This window comes from Larus michahellis, chromosome 4 (genome assembly GCF_964199755.1).
Source record: "Larus michahellis chromosome 4, bLarMic1.1, whole genome shotgun sequence".
Classification (NCBI taxonomy): Eukaryota; Metazoa; Chordata; class Aves; order Charadriiformes; family Laridae; genus Larus; species Larus michahellis.
Window position 1 is genome coordinate 4,673,821 of NC_133899.1, and position 17,896 is coordinate 4,691,716.

Genomic DNA, 17,896 nt, shown 5'->3' on the forward strand with positions numbered 1-17,896 from the left:
ATTAATGATTGGCTATTTCTATCTTCTTTGGTATATTTAACAAAGAATTTAAAGATTCTTTTGATTTTGGTAGTTAATATGTAACAGGCTGTGATTGAGCTTTGTTTCAGACAGATCATTAAGCTCATTTGCAGTTTAATTAACTCTAAAAGATAATATAACAATATTTTCACTTGCTTTGAAACAAATCAAAAGAAAAACTCTATTAAGAATCTTGGAAATAACAAAGGAAAGATTACCAAGATTGTATTCCGTCCTGCTCAGCAAAATGCTGTCACTGGAAAGCACATTTGGACACCTCTTCCTCTGATTGAAAATAAGTGGTTAGCCTGATTGATATTTTTGTATTATTTCATATTGTCTCAGCTTGAGCATGTATAAAACAAAACGTCAGAACCACAAGGGACAGAATTTTTCCCAACAAGTGTTTGGGACCAAACGATTCCTATTTAGCTATGTAAAAAGGTGACTGGAATTCAAGAAACCTAATCCTAAAGAACCTAACCCTTAGTTTTGACTGGGCATCTGCTCCTAGTTCATATTGATCCTTCTGAAAAATCCATTCCTTAATCCACTAGTCTGATTCAATTAAGTGTTCAATACTCCCTGGATCACCTTGGGAACAGTAAGACCTGTTACAGTAAAAAAATTAAAGATCTGGCTGTTTCATTCAGATACATAATCGTGAAGCCAGTGAGATAAATTTATGATGCTTACCCCACCAGTGCCAGACTACGATGGAAAAGGTTGCCATGATGTGCCAACTAGTTCAAAAATTATTGAAGGTCAGTTTAAGGATATCTAATTCAAGGATATCTCAACCAGGGTTGGCTTTCTTCTACATTCCTATTTCCTCCTTACTTAGGAAGAGTTCTCAGTAGCTTCAATTGCAGTGAGTTAGTAGTGCAGAAAGGGCATGGAGACTTGCTGGGGACATAAAACTGCAGAGCTTCTGACACCTGCAGATCAAGGAAATCCCAACTTCTAGAGGCAAAGGCTGTGCCAAGCCAAATAATTCCAAGCGTGGTGGAACACTCACCCCTAGCATTCTTTGCATTTTAGGTATGACCGTATAAACTCTGCGTTCGTTTATTTGAAGCTGCCTGGAACATTAGACTAAAATCTGTTCAAGATGGATGAAAAAGCAGAATGATCAAATCACAGAAGGTGTCACATGGGTCTACTCTAACTTTATATTGTAAAAAGTTTAATAAATCACGGATTTGTAATTGCAAAAGACAAATATCTACTGTGAAATAGAGAGGCCTAGAAAAATATGGTGTATATAACCTAGAAGGTGAACTCTTTTGCCTGTTCAGCCACCTTTATATAAAGAATAGACTCCCTAATATTTAGAAAAATATGCTGTATTTATACTAGGTGCTTTTCAAAAACAAAAGAAGGGAATTTAAAAAAACTATGAAAGGACTAAAATAGGAATTAGATTTGCAAATAGAGAAAATATAAACACAGGTTCATAATATTTCAAAATGAAAGGTTTACATTCACAAAGCCCAGTGCTTAACTGGGAGAGTCTGATCCAGTGCTCTAAAATAAAACCCCATAGTGACTAACACAAATAATTGGATCACAAGTTAATTGATTTTACTCCTTTTAAATATCTGCACATCCCCTAAGCACCACTATAAATTAAGAATAAAATAGATGAGTTCAGTACTTTATTTAAACTGCTATCATCTGCACCCACATAAAAAAAATAATAACTTAGAAGACAAATACCCTGTGTCAGAGTTGCATTTGGCTGGAAGGAGCTATGGTCATTTACTACAACTGAGCATTCGAATATGTAACTTGCTTTATGGAGTGATATGCCATATTGTCCTTTATTGTGTTCATCATGCATACAGCCTAGAAATTCTAGTCATTCTGCCACATTGAGAATTTTATAAACATAGGGGAAAAAAAAGGACCCGTTTCCCCTTTTTCTGTAGCCAAAAGCTTATGAAAAAAGACAGAAAGACAGACAACAGACTGATAGCGACTTAGAAGGAAACAATGAGTCAACAGTGGCCAGCAGTCTAGCTTTAATCATCAGGTTTTTGTAGACAAATAAGACTTTTAACAGGGAACTGAAAGACATCAAGGAAATACGGTGATGGATGTAGATGAAGAGTTCCTCCAAGAGTGTGAGTGTAGCTTGTAAGGAAGCATAAATAGACTTGAAAAGGTAACGAGTGAGCAATGGTTGCTGTCATGATGGACTGATGGGAAGTAGATATTGACCACTAGACATCCTTTAGAGAGATCACAAAGATAGGCATAGAGGTCCCTGAGATTGAAAACAAGCAGTTTATATTTCTTACAACAAAGGACTCAGTAGAGGGGTGTCAAGGAGACGAGTAACGTTTAAAGCAATGTGTTAGAAAACAGCCTATGTAACATCACCCAGGATGGCTCTGAGCAGAAGAAGTATCTCCGTACAGCTATCAAACTCTACTCCTCCTTCCCCCGATCTTGGAAACCTTCTCCAAACTACGTGCAAAGCTTGAGAAGGTAAAATGAAAAATTATGGTGCCAGGCTGACAGGAATTTTATCTTACTGAGTATAGGAAATTCAAGATGGCAGGTGTCTACTGAGAATAATTAGACCTGCATCAAAGGCTTGCTAAAGGGAGAAGTCAAGTGGGGAAACAAATTGAACCACGGCTTAATTTTAGTAGCTGTTTCCTGGTGGAGTCAGGATATAATACAACACTGAGCCAAATCACACTGAGCTCTACAGCAAACTGGTGGGACCCTACAGTGACAGCCCTCACTGAACAGCAAAAGGCCTCAGTAGGGTCTCAGGAAAAAACAATCTTGTCAAATTTCTGCCATGGGGCAGATACATGAAAAGACCACTTTGTAAAATGTTATCACCTGAGAATCCAGACATTAACCCCATCTCAGCCTCAAAGGAAACTGGAAATGGTACCTAACCTCCGTGAAAACTGGATTCTTATCTGACAGCCTTATTAAAGCTTCTGCAGTAAGTGAGGTTTTATTTACTGGCTTCTCAGAGCACAGAGGAACAAATTAACATAACTGGATCAGAATCACCTGAATGTCTACTGTCCAGCAACAGCACGAGCAGTAATAACCTTAACACCTTTACGAAGCCATGAAGTAACTGTCTCAGAGTGGGGTACTGATATACCCAAATTAAAGAGCTGCCACAAGCAGCAAACACAGTGCAAGATAAACGTGTCTGGGATTGGTGATCGCTACCCTATGGCTCATTAAGATTCTGCATGCTGTGATTCCCAGTCAAGAACAAACAAATTAAAACTGCGTGTCAGTTTGCATTTATCAGGGCAACATTCCAGTTGAAGGTATTCTGTGCTACTATCATGTGTTTGTTTCCCCATCTATATATCATAAAAGATGAGAAATAATGGGATATATTAATTCACATGTCTCTATTAGAAATTTCCCAGGGAAATTGTATTATTGTATTTGTCCTCCTCCACTGAAGACCACTGCTTTTGCAACCGTATTTTGTCTATCTACTTTCTTGAAAATATAAAGACAAGCTTATACGATCTCTTGCAATCTGCTTGTTCTTTGTCTGTCTTTTACTTTGCACACTGTCATTCAGGATGTGCGCACCTGAGTGGCCAATATTTATTTGTTAAGGAAATGATGTATCTTCCATAGCTCTGTATCTGCAATATCTCCGAGGACAAAGAGGTTTTCAGGGTGATCACTAAGGTTTGCCATCTCAAGCACTCAGGAACGAGAATCTCATACACGTCAGTAATGAACATTTCTTGCGGAATTCACTGGGACACAAGGCCCAGCTTGCCAGCTAACAATAAGCCAAATAACCTGGTGCTCGGAGCTCATCAGACTTCACGAACTAGGCAGATGAAATACTGGGTGGAAATACTTAGCATAACATTTGTGCATAGAATAAAGTGATACTGACAACTCTTCAGTCATCTTTCATCTCAGCACAATGACCAAACGTGCTGGCTGCCATCTGGGGCCCCTGGCAGGCTGAAAAACAGAGGACCTGACCCACTGCAGTTTATACCAAACTCTCCACATGAGCGATTTAATTGCCAATTTTGTGTTCAGGGCTAACTGTAACTTGGTATTACATTCTCCCTGATCTCCTCTACAGATTTTGAAGGTGTCTTCCCTCTTAAAATTGTGCATAGCCCTTACTATATGGACACAAATAGCTGCTGTATTTCACTAGAGATAGCTGTATTAACGCAACAGATTAAGTTGATGTAAGCTGCACATGAAGCAAAATATAAAGCACTTCAGAAGCCATTTAGAAGAAAGACACTACGTAAATCTAAAGCAAAACCGCAGTATGACAAGGATTTGACAGTGTAAACTAGATGCAAAACACAAATTAAAGCTATGAGTCACCTAAACAGTCTTTAATAACTGTTATTGTCTTACTGCCATAATGCTGGCTCGTAGGCACTGTATTAGTTCTTAAACTTAAAGTGTTTCTTTCAGCTTATTCTATGTTTTTTCTAAGTACGTAATATTCTTCCATCTCCCTAGTGAAATTACAGAAAGAATTCAATTGTAGCTTAAAAAAAATCTTTCCGAATATATGAAATTGACCATAATCATTTTGGATGCATTTTCACTTTTTACTTTTGAATGAATTTCACAGGCTATATATTGTAGATGCCTTGCGATCTTTCAAGGCACACATCAGTTACTTTACAAAATAAAAGTAGAGCTCAATAATGAAATAATGAATATTTTTGTCCACTATATGCTGCAGCCTGCAACAACAGCAACACATCCAAAAAATTAATTAGCTAAATGGAAGGCCAAAGATTAAATTCTGCTCTCGGTAACATGGCTAGAAGTTCTGCAGGCTCTATAAATTTGTGCCTTTTTATTGAAAAACACAAAGATGCTTAATATCACTGATATTTATCATGAATGATTGAAAAAAGGCAAGGGGAGTTCCAACATGACTTTATCTCGTTTTGCTGCTAGTCAATCTGCTTGGCAAAGCACTGCTAAGGAGTACCCAGGAACGCCACAAACAAAGAAACAAGGAATTAGTAATCAGGCTGTTTCCTCATGCTCCAGGTACAAGTCCCTCTGTGAGCAGCTTTCCATCGTGACGAAGGCAAGCTGTCTCTGGGATTCAGTGGGACCACTTCAACAACTCCTTAGGTATTAGCATTCACGATTGAGTAGGGCAGGGACAGAATGCAAAAATAACAGGGTAAGATGGATGGATGGATGGATGGATGGATGGATAACCTGCTGGGTGTCTCAAGAGCTGCCTGTAAAGTTGCCAGAGTGGCAATACAAAGAATCCTCCTATCCCTCTTTCATACATCATAAATCTTAGAAAACTTTGGAAGTTCTACAGTGTAAGATGCTCGTAAGATTCATATATGAATTTAAAGAACTTTCCTTTTTGCTTCTTTCCCACTGCAGTGCTGAAAACCCATTCAGAACTGATGTTGTATTCCCACCCTCTCACTCATGTGCTTGCGGAAGACTAAAAAGCCATTCAGGGACTGTAAATAAGTGATGATGAAGGATACTTGAACATAGCCACTTTTTTTTTTTTTTAATCGTTTTGAAGACTTTTGTTTACGCTAGACTTTGACTCTTTCTCAGCCCAGCTCATGACCTCACTGAGTGAAGGCAAAAAGATAATTCTAACATGTATTAATCATACGTTGAATGCCTGCTTCAAGGCCTGTTACCCTCCAGGGTATCCATCAAATGTAGTACAGTTGTCCGAAGATTCAGAAGGAAGACAAACATCTCTCTTTTTTTTTTTTCTTTTTTTTTTGCAGAATATATAAATAATTTAGAAAGGATTCATTCTTTTTTTCACTTTTCCACCTATAAATGCAAGGTGCTTTCAATTATTTCTAGAATAAATCAAGTACCCACAAATGCAATGGACACTTCTAGAATGATCGTCATATCATAGAAAAACAAATACTCGTTCTCCGGATGGACAGAGGACAGTGAAAGGTCACTATAATATTTACTACACTTAAGGCATTTTTGAGAAAAACTCAAAGAAATAATATTGTTATTTTCTTATCCATCAAAAATTCTTTCCCCCCAGGTAGAACAAACCTTATGTTTAAAACAACAGCATCACAGAAAATGATGATCTGACCAAGCCTGAAAGAGCAAACTACACCTATTCACATGTTACAGCATCAGCGTTGCCTAGGGACCAGGGAGATATCTGCTTTTCACATTTATGAGAGCACTTGCGCTGTATTCAGGCAACCCAGCTACGTATTATTTCTTCCTCAGTGCACTTCCCATCAAGAGCAGTGTTAAGCCTATTTTCTAAGATGCTGGATGTCTTCTTTAAATAGAATGAACTTTAAATAGAATAGACTGAGCTGGATTTTTCTTTCTTTTTCATCCATTGCATTTTAGGACCAGAAAGGTTTTACAGGCTTTTCCCCCATCCGTCCACAGAGTTCTCACTTATGCTAATGATGGTCATGAGGGAAGGGAAGGAGGCCTTGTTAAAGGCTCCCCTTCCACTTTTTGCACAGACTTTTTCATACCCAAACCAATTTTTCAGATGCTGAAGATTAACATCTGAACATCTACGGTTGAGCTTACTGATACTGCCTTACTAATAGAAGACACTTACTCATATTACAAGGAATTCATGCAAACTCTCTTATGCCACTAAGACTGCTTCACATGCCAGTCCCAGCTACAGGTGGGATATATTTGCTCCATGGGTCAAAACTGTAAGCAACAAAGTCTGGGAACCTGTAGGAGGAATAAGTCAAGTTTTTGGGGTTTTTATGGACATGGAATGGGTTCAGAAAAGATGTCCTCTTTAATTGTTGAAGTTGCTATCTGTACCATTTAGGATCCTTAATAGCAGGACCGATGAATTCACTCCTCGCTGAACATCAAAGTGGTAGGTAAAAGGGGAAATTTATCACAACAGAAAGATTATTTTGATAGGATTGACTTTAACATGCGTATGCAGAGACCAGTCAATTTGCTAGATAGCCTGGGAGATTTAGAGGAACGAAGGAGAAACTACTCTAGTGGTTTTAGTGTCCTCCCGGGTATAAATAAATGCAATGTGGCCTCTGTACTGATGGGGAAGGAGCTGGGCAGTGACAAGAGTTTCAGTAGATGAAAGCTACTGATGATTTTTAAATTATTGTCATGTTTACGTTTAAGAAGTAGAAAAAGGGATTTTGTGGCTTCTCTTTAGGAAGGTAACTTCCAGGATTTCTATTCATACATGTATGAAAACTGTATTTTAGTGCTATACAAAAGCAAACTAATGGAAGAAGTTAAAAAAAAAAAAAAAAAAAAGAATGCTTCACTAAATAGGTCAAAGAACAAAAATTTCCTAGATAAAATTCTAGAGGGATCTTGTTCATCTGTATAACTACTACTACTACAGTTACAAACGAATGTTCTGTGAAAACCTAATTTCATTATTTAGTACGTTTTTATTTAAGACAAACCTGTTACTCCTCTATACTATTATTTGAGGACTCAACAATGAATAAGATATTTTACTGAATATTTTAACAAACATGCCCTTAGAACTGCCATGAGCTACGACTGTGCACAGATCCGATGAAAAAAAAAAAACAACCCAAAACCCCACACCAAGAAATCCATTCTGGCAAGCAAGGGTTTATACACGTCTTGATGGGGAAAAAGAAACAGAAAAAAGAAAAAGCTCTTTAAGATGATGCTCTTTATTACTCAGGAAATCATTACCTAAAATGGTGTAACCTGTTCTGGGAGTGATTTTTCTGTGTCTTTCACTTGCCCTGTATGAACACCAAATAGAAAATGCATTCCAAGCTTTTTGTATGCACATAGTCTAATTTTGAATAGTCATCTCCAGTGAGTCAGCACCAGTACTGACAACCTGAAGCTGAGCACAATTTTCTCTAAAAGCACTTATTCGAGATTTAAGGAACCTAAGTGACAAGCATATGATTAAGTTCTTTGGCAATCAGCTCCAATGGTTACTTGTTTGATGTTTCAAATTATGATGATGATTACCTCTCAACTATGTATAAATAAGGAAATAATAATTTAGTCTATGAAGCTCATATATAGACACCAACTTCATAGTGACCGTCGCAATGTTTTGGAACCCAGTTAGTTCAAGATCAGGTTTAAAACGTAGGTTAAATACAATTTGATTATTGAATAGTAGATGGAACTAAGTCACAAATTAGCAGCATTTGCAAATTTGATTGCATTGTCCAAGGAAATCACAGATTAACATGGGGCTCTTCAAATCCTTTATGCACCTTTCAGAACACCGTGAAAACGCTCTATTTTGGCACCTTAATATTGCAAGACTGAACCATATTCTTATCAGGTTAAGAAGCAAACATGTATTTGCAGAGGGGTGGAAATTACAATGCAAATGAGACTTTTTCAATGGCGGAATCCTTGGGCTCTTTGATAAAAAGAAGCATATGCATCCAATGATAAATCTTACTTTTGCTGCCCTGAGAGGACGTTGCTTCCAAAGAAGATAGTTATTCATTGTGCCAGTTTACAGCTGGTCACGACCCATGCTGCCAATAACAGATGTTTTGACAGTGGTTAAGCTTCTTCACAGGGTCTTTGGTGAGCAGTGCCCAGCAGCACCATTCGAAGCATTCAAAGCAACTTGTATCTCTAGAATATTTTAGCAATGAATTTCGTCAATTCCCCAAACTTCTGGCATTTTAGGTTGTGCCAACTGATGGGGATGAGATGCCCTAGATTTACAAGCCCCTCCAGCTGAGAGCTGTCTGAAGTTAGCCCAGTTTGAAAACTCTTTTTTGGAAGCAGATAAGAACTCTGCAAGGTTTCACACTGTTCCAGTGGAGGCAGGAGGTACAGATGGAAGTTTACAGGCAGCATTATCTGCGGTGATACAGAATTTGTCTGAATCTTAAAAATTAAATCTCTAGCTGGCATTTTGTTTTCTGTGGAAAACTTGGTGGGAAAAGGAGAATTTGGGATGAACGCTCCCTATTTCAATCTAGCCAAACACAATAAGTCTTCCAAGTCTGCCGACAAAGTGATGAATCAAGTCTATACCACATAGTTTCTTCCACTGGATATACATTATTTTTTACTAAAATTATCTAGCCTACATCCTGTCTGCACAACATACATTGAATATTACTGCTATATCAAAAAGCTATGATACAAGAATCATCACCTAGAGATCATTGACATAGGTCAACTTTCATGATTAACGGCCTCTTTTCTGTTTTCCTCCTGTAGCAGAAAAATCTTTGTCATATCTTGAACATCCAGGTAAGCACAGTGCTCTCATCACCCTGATAGGGAACAACAAGGTCCTGGGGTCTCCAATCCTATTAGCACAGAAACATTCTTTTCCCAAGGTCTAGAAGAAAGAATAACAGAAATAAATGCAACCTATTTGACTAATGACTATGGAGTGATTCGAGCCTCCCCAAATAGCACTGTGATGGGAGGTTTCAAAAGGTAGCTTGAGAGGAGTTCACTGGCAGCTGGAGTGGCCTGCTTTGAGGACACATGAGATTTAAGCATATATTGAGACATACAGTGCTGAACAGTGATTGACGCACAGACCAACAGAGAGATGGTTGGGAATCGCACAGATGTGGAAAAGGTCAGGAAAAAAGCAGAGGTATGCTAAATGGATTTATTGCTTTCGGCTTTAAGGATACCTGTGGTCTCCATCTCCCACTGTCCAGCTCCTTTTGCCAATGCTCATTTCATCTTTTCTTGAAAGAAAAATATTTGTAATAAAGGAAAATGAAACATCCCTTTTGTAAGTACCCATTGTGTACTTTTTTCCTGTCTAGAATGTCACAGAGGGAACATTCGGGACCCTTTCATTTTCTCACCTGTAATTTATGTTTTCTTAACCATACATTCACAGCACACACAGCCTTCTTGAACACAAACAGTGCTGCAGCCTCAGCTGGATATGTTTTGCTCTAAATAGGTAAGTATTCATTTGGTCCTTTTTATTAATAAGATGGATAAAGAATAAACTAAGGATTTTTCTATATCCTGACACTGAATTCTCTCTAAGCTATTTGGAGAACACGAATGACTACAAGTTTGATGGCCACGTTCCTCAGTTTATGTGTCTGAGCACCAAGAATTAGGAGGGAGATCAAGACAGGCCAAGGCACTACACTCGTGCTTTGGACAGAAAGATGTGCACGCGCACCATGATGCCTGTATACAGTGAATGAAGCCTCTCACACCTACTTTGTATGGGCTGCAGAGATTACCTGAACATGAACAGCAAATGTGGCATGTCCCAGTGGCACATCACGGTTATTGTGCCCGTGAAGACTATCACTGTAATATGTTGATGGAAGGTGAGAAGCATCATGCCTAGCACAAATGTACTCCACGGTCAGTCCGGGAAGGAGCAGAAAGTCCAATGCAGCTATGCAGCAAGAAATAACTAGAGCTAACTCTTGCTGGGATTTCCAGAATTCATACAGTTCCTTCATCCTGGGCATAGCTAAGGCTGTGGTATACTTGGAAATTCTTGAGCAGCAGCTTAAGTTCTCCAATTCCAAGCAGACCAAATTTTTAATGCAAATAAGCGCAATTCCCACGAAATACAGTTGACACCAATAAGATAAATAAGCATTTGGTATTATCTTTGGTTTAGATCAAAAAAGCTTTTCCACTGGGTTGAATGCTCATTAAGTCAGGACATGTATGAAGAAAATTAGTTTATTAGCAATTGCGCTATTCCTCTCTCTTAAGACTGCTTCCCCTTCTTCTGTAGCAAATTCTACATAATATGCTAATACATCCGCATCAAAATTGCCACACTGAACTCTTCCTAAGGAGAGCAAGCAAGTACACTAGCAATTAATTGGATCCTAAGACACATTTCTAGATACAGATTTTTCAACTGAGCTTGCCACTTCTAGGGGAAATCATTTTAAGGGACAATAAATTTCATTTTATTTCTATACGCAGCAGTACGATACACTGCAAGCAGCCACCCTTTCTCCCCTCTGAAGGGAGAAAAATGCTGTGCTTGCAGGTAGCTGGAAACATATACTGTTCCTTGCTTCTGAGTAAGCTCATAATTAAAGCAGAAACATGAGGAATGATTTCAATGGATCTGTAAACTTCAAAAAGGAGGAAAAAAATATATTTGAGGTTAGAAAAAAATCTTTCTTAATCTGGCTAATGCTACTTTGGTGCTGATGCTGATCATTATATTTATTACTAACTTGGGGGACATTCCAAATTGTTGACACTGGACTTCACTTACTAGAAAAGGAATCACTTTCAGATATTCAGCTTGGTGATTGATATGTAGATACCCAATTTTTAGTGAATTAAACCATGTTGTATCAATTTGATGGTCTTAAGGATTTATAATAAAACCCTAATGACATCTGATTAATGCCAGCATAGGCTTCCTGAACCTTTCAATATTCCTGTTCCTTTGGAGCTCAGATCATGGCAGGCTGATTACCCCCCTGATTATCCCGAGTAACTGGGGTCAGAGGTTAGCTAGCACCACAGAACACATCTAATTCAATCAATTCAGTTAGTGAAGCAGTTGGGGAAAAAAATTATTCCAGTTGCTGTAACACTGCATTAGAAAAATTGCCCAGGATTTCTCTGCTCCATCTGATGAACATTTTTGCTTAATTTCTAATTTAATATTCTGCTGGGGTTTGAAACTTCAATTACTCGTGATATCTTCACTCCAAGTCAGGGGCATTGAGCTTGGAGGGGGAAAGGAAAACCAGAGGAAGGAGAGCTGCCTGTATTGACCTGTGTAATAACCTTTCTCACAGACACACAATCGTAGCTCAGTTGCGGTTTTCCTGGCTACACACTCCAGTCATGGCTCAGGAAAGTCCTCTTGGCTCTCCCCATTTGTCCCTCTTGCCACTGCCAGATTTTAGCTCTCCTTTTACTTTTGGTAGGTTAGCTGAGTACCACCTCATTTGTCTTATAAGCAAAGAGACTTTGATCACTTGTGATACGCCACAGTGCTGTATTCAGACAGGCCAGCACCCGTGTGTCTGCTCAGATGGAGTTTGTGGGAGCCCATTAAAGATACCAGCACTGTACTTCATTCACCTGAAGCAGCAAGTACTATGTCGGGGCTGAAATACAAAAAAGGACCTCTTAGTACTCCCTGAAAGCCTCAAGGCACTTCTCACCTGAATACAAATGCCCAGCAGCTCAGTTTGACTCCTGCTAGTTAGTTTTGCATCCTGTATAACAATCCCAAGTCCGCTGATACACAATAAAGATATTCTTTCTCGTGAGTCCCGAGGCTACTGCCACCACCATTGACTCTGCCTTCTGACCCAGAGACGGCGTGGTTACCACAGTTTCAGTAGACTAGTGATGATGGAGAGCTTTCATTGCACTTCAAAAGCATTCAGTGCACATCAGTCACTCCCACATCAATCAAGACATGGGGCCACCGCTGCACAAACTCTGCACCAGCCATGATACTTAAACTTAGTTCTGCTACGTATGGGACCCCAGTGCTGTCCCAGTCATTAAGGGCTAACTGCAGCCTAGAAAACACAGAACGATACAGGAACTGTGTAGCTCTGCAATATGGTATTGTCACTGCTAGTAACAGGCCATGTTTTGAGTTTGCAAGGCCTCAATCCTCAGGATGGAGGTTTGTCAAGCTTGCTAGGCCTGAACTCTCCTTGGCCTGCCTACAGCTTTGTTTTACTTGGTTTCACTGTAACAGTATTTTTTTACAATTTATTTTTACTCATTTATCTTTCTATGATGCCACCAAAGTTTCATAACTCTCACGCAATGACGCGGTACAGAGAAATACAGGCCTCATATGATAAAAGAGAAGTGGTGTCACAGGGTGCCGTACAGATAAGTACAGTCACAGGATAACACGACGTGAAGCACAGGCTTGACACTGGAGACCCCAGGCTATAAAGCTCACCAATGTTTATTTAAAGAAATGCAGACCTCGAGCTGGACAAAACTGATTTTAAGGGCAATAAAGAAAAAGTATCTAATAAATGTAAGAGACATCATATATAGTAAATTTGGATGTAACCACGGAACTTCAGACCAACAAAGAAAGAGCAACAAGTAAAAAGCATGTTAGCAAATACATAAAAATGACCCTAAATGATCCCAAAGGGAGGAAGAAGAAATGATCAACGTGACCATCACGCTTGTTCTGGCAAAGGACTCCAGGTGCTGACAACTTGCCATAACACTCCTACACAAACACTGGAATGAAACCACCAACTTCATGACCCAGAGGGACCGGGAAACAGTGAGAGTAACAGCAGGAAAAGAGGCAGAAGCTAAGAAGGATGTGTACAACAATTTTATAACTGTCGTAATATCATTATTGAAAGAATTTCTGAATAGAATATTTTTTTTTCCTGCAGCAATTCAATCTGGATTAATAATGATTCTTGGATGAGGATGGACTTGGATTAGTTTTCAATTTTACTAACAATAAATTCTTGGCTTTATATATAAGGCAGACTTCCCCTTTGCCCATCAACAAGATTTTGAGTATAAGAATACAACACCAGGGTTAGCCGTTATTTGGAATGCTTCTTTAGAAATTAAAGCAACTTTCCTGAGTAGAATTCTTTAATAAAGGAAAAGAATCCTACACCTCCGTTTTCCCTGCAAGCAGCATAAAGTTGCAATTTAATCTTCTGCTTGCCCATGGAGAGGATCCATTTTCTGTATGTTCCTTTGGGGTTCTTTGGAATGAAAAATGCTATATGGTTATAAAACATTCTCTTAATGAAACTCGCTCTGAACTAACTCTGGAATTGATGAAACTCCTCCTAGGCCCCTGCGTACATTTGCCCACAGCACAAAAATCTGACACAGCTGTCAGACTCCCTTGCCTTAAGAGAAACCCAAAATAGGAACTGCAGGATAATTGCAGGTCAGAAGTTAGGTGTATTAGCAGAGAGATGTGAAGACGATCACAGTGTGCTTAAACGGGACATAAAACTCCCTATCCAGTGCTTATAGACTCTCATTTGTGTATGAAATATCCACAGCTTGTTCTATAACAAAACCCAAAACAAATAAAACCACCCAAATGATATAACTGAATTTTCCATATTAAACACAAAACCACATGTACAGAAGAAAAAAAACAGCAGCAAAACCTCATCACATCAAAACGCTTAGAATATATACACTTTTCTCCTCCTGTGGTGAGGATGAAAGAGGAGGAAACCACATATAGCAGATGTTAGTTTTGTCACTTACTCTGCTACTGGAAAAGAATCGTGGACAATAAAGGCAATTTAACGTTGCGAAAACAGCAAAACTGTGTTGAGATGTGTTAGAAGTAGTACAGTGTGTAAGACAGAAGCAGGAATTCTTCCATCTGCTTGGCACTGGGGAGTCCCAGCTGTATTATAGCACCCGATTCCTGCCCACAGCGTGGAAGGCAAAGAGCAATTGGAGAGGCAGATGTCTAAAGCTCATGGTGTTGAAAAAATCTGCATAGCAAATGCGCACAGGGTTGGTGTAGATAAAAGGACCGTCTATGTGTCACCTTCATAGCGCACAAGGCCAAGAAGCGATGGGCTTTAGTGGAGGCAAGGGAAATTCTCATCAGGGATGAGGCAAAACTTGCTACTGGCATGGTAGCTGAAGTACTGTAGTAGATTGCTGGGAGATAACAGAGATTGGATCTTCGAAGCTCTTGAGTGAAAAATAAGCAAATTCTGGAAATTATACAAATAGGAGGGAGGGACTTGAGGACATCTTGAGAACCCTTCCCCCAGATTTCACGATAAGCCCGAGTCCAAGAATCCATACAGAACAGAAAGGGGAGCTAAACACTTTTGCATAGTTTTCTAACATTTTTAAGGTCCATGGTACTCATTAACTTCCATGAAGCATACTGGATTGCAAAAATATTTTTTTCTGTGCCCAAAAAGAAGTGATAGGAAGGAGTTCCCTGAGATTCCAGTCTCAAACTCCCCATCATACAAGACTTCATTACGGTGGATTTGGTGCTGACTGCAAAATCACATTTGCCCTCCCTACTGTAGATAAAAGATAAAAATTATGCCTCTGGCATTTGCTTTCCTAATGGTCATATTCTCTTTTTGGCAACGAAACATAAGAAAAGGAGAGAGGAAAACAATTATGATCTCAATTTGGGGAAGGACTAAAAGGGAACAGGAATGGCAGAACTAGATACCCAAATTTAATTGTTTTGAGACTGTCTGCAACGTGTCCACTATAAAAAAAACCCAAACACCTGCTCCAGTTACAACTCCTCCATTCTTACCAGTGAATTAACAACTCTTTCCTAGCAGTACCACAGGGACAAACTGCAGGGAAGGTTTCTGAAGAAAATCCTGCTTTTTTACAAATCTCAAACATTACTTCATCATTTTCCTGAATTGTCTGGCAAAGAGGTATTTAAAGGCCTGCATTTAAATTCCAGAGCAGCTATGAAATGAAGAAAGCAGATTGATTCACATTCTGTTCCACTACACTCTTTGCCAAAGTGATTTTTATCAGAGAAAAAAAAAACAACAACAAAACAACTGAAAAACCACAATCTGAGTCTGAGAATTCTGTTGTCAACTTCAAGCCACCGAATATTTTTACCATTTACTTACAATCTAAACCCTCAGAAATAGGGTTTACAGAAGAAATGCTGCCAGAACCCCTAGGGCATATTATCCACTCATTCCTCACACGGAATTAGTGCAAAATATCACCCTTACATTGCCCACAAACCTTGCCAACAAATAAGAATGGCGATAGGCTGAGAGCACGCTGCCTGGGATTTTTATACTGATTTTTTTTCCATGGCAACGTGTCTGTTTCATGAGCTTCTAAGCCTCCATAATTTTATTCCATCTAATCTCTGCATTGTCTTGTTTTGTTTGCTTATCACTTCCAGGGAGCACCTGCCACGCTCCTAGGCTGCCTCAAGACAAATAAAATGCATCTTCTTGAGTGGCTGGGGCCAGCTGACCTGTCTTCCTTAGCTGCAAATTTCACTACAATTACACCCAACCTTCTCACCTCTCCCACTTACCAAGTCATTATTTGTCCCTTCCTCGGTTTTTCCCACCTTGTGGCTAAGAAATTGCGCAGCCTCCACTAGCATCGTAAATGCCAACCAAAAAGATTAAATGCCGTTGTGTGCCACCTCATTCTGTCACACAGAACAGATAGTGTCCTCAGAGTCCACCTGCCAATCTTCAGTGTAGATGGCAAGGGAGTCTTCCAATCGGATCCTGGGTGTTCCAGTGCCTAGGTTTTGCTGAATAGCCTTGAAGAGATGGGATTTAAATTGTATTGAGGATATTAGTCTAAAGCGAATGAAGTGGAGAGTATACTTCTCGTTTATATCCCCAGAGTGATAAATGTGAGAGTGTAATTTTTTTTTTCTAAGGCAAAGAAAATGGGAAACCAACACGGATTTCAGACACATGAGAAATAGCTTATGAATTTAGATGATAGTTCAGCAGAAATAAATTGTACATCTGTTCATTCATTTTAATAAAGCAGGGAAATGACACACTGCTGGAGACCTTTGAGAACGCTGGTATTTTTAAATTATGATCCTATAATAGTAGCATTAACATTTGTAATGCTGCCCATACTTTATGAATTTAAGAAAAATACATTTATGGAATAAGTGAGATTCAACCTATAGTCTGGACTCTGGGCATTTAAAAGTGAATACGGTGGTTCCTGAATACTTAAAAATTATTCAGGAAAGATATTACAATAGCTTTACTATGTAACTCAGATAACCCTCTGTGGAAGTGTTGACAAACCATGCTTATTATTTCTGAATAAATAATTCAGATGTTGAGCAGGTAGCCGAATGAATTTATTTCTACTGACTGGTACCTAATGTTTGCATTTATAGGCACCTGCAGTTTAGTACTTCCCTTTGAAAGGATTCTTTTGCAAAAACATACTAGATGTAGTTCTCAGCTGTACGTACACATGGAAACACATACCACCTTCTGCTGAATTCAGGCACGAATATTACCTTTCTCTTGCATCTCCCATAACACAAAAATGAGAAATGGAAAAAGTTATGAGCCGAATACGGTTGCTTCATTGTTTCTATTTTACCATTATTTACAAAGATGGCATACATATTTTAAGAAGCAAACAAGTGAGACTGCAGGGGATGTCAAATTTTAAAAGCTTATGTTTCGATTTTCCAAACTGATCACGATGGAAAATACTAAATTAAGAGTTCAATAATAGCTGTCATGTTTCCTTTAAAAGCACAATTAGTAATATCATTAAAATTCCCTTTTAATTGATTTCATTAAAGCAATTCCTACTAAAGAGAATCTAAAACTGATTAGTTGCTCACATATTGCCTTATTGATCAATTGAGATAATCTTCATTCAAGAAAAGGGAAAACAGGCAACCCTGACATCCTTAAAAAGTGCCAAAGTCCAGCTGAAATCAGACGTCAGAGTCTGAGACCTCTTTTTATAATCCACCCTACACTCTTACCAACTAAGACAGAATCATAGAATCTTCATGGTTGGAAAGGACCTTTGAGATCATCGAGTCCAACTATGCCAAATAAGTCAAGAGTGCACGCTTAAATATTTAATCGTCCTAAAGCAAAGACTTCACAAAGGCTACGCTGGAACCCAATATCACTAAAAGAGGTACCTTACTGCTAACACCTATATCTATATCTACCAGCCTGGGAGTGTGTTCGTGTGCTCTGTATTGCTCACTGCAGTTCCAGCAGGCAGTCCAAAAACAATCTCAACAGGCGGTCTAGGTAAACAAGACTTATTGTAATTTGGTTCTCTCGTGAATACAGAGGAACTGAAGAAAAGAAATACCTCTGGGACACAGAAGACCCCTAGGCGAACACTTACCACTGACAGAAACTGTACA

At 38.9% G+C, this 17,896-nt stretch overlaps 1 protein-coding gene across 5 annotated transcripts in view; it reads right to left on the reverse strand.

Moving 5' to 3' along the window:
• Positions 1-17,896, reverse strand: part of CDH13 (cadherin 13) — a 508,761-nt gene that overhangs the window by 67,170 nt on the left and 423,695 nt on the right. The window lies entirely within an intron of this gene.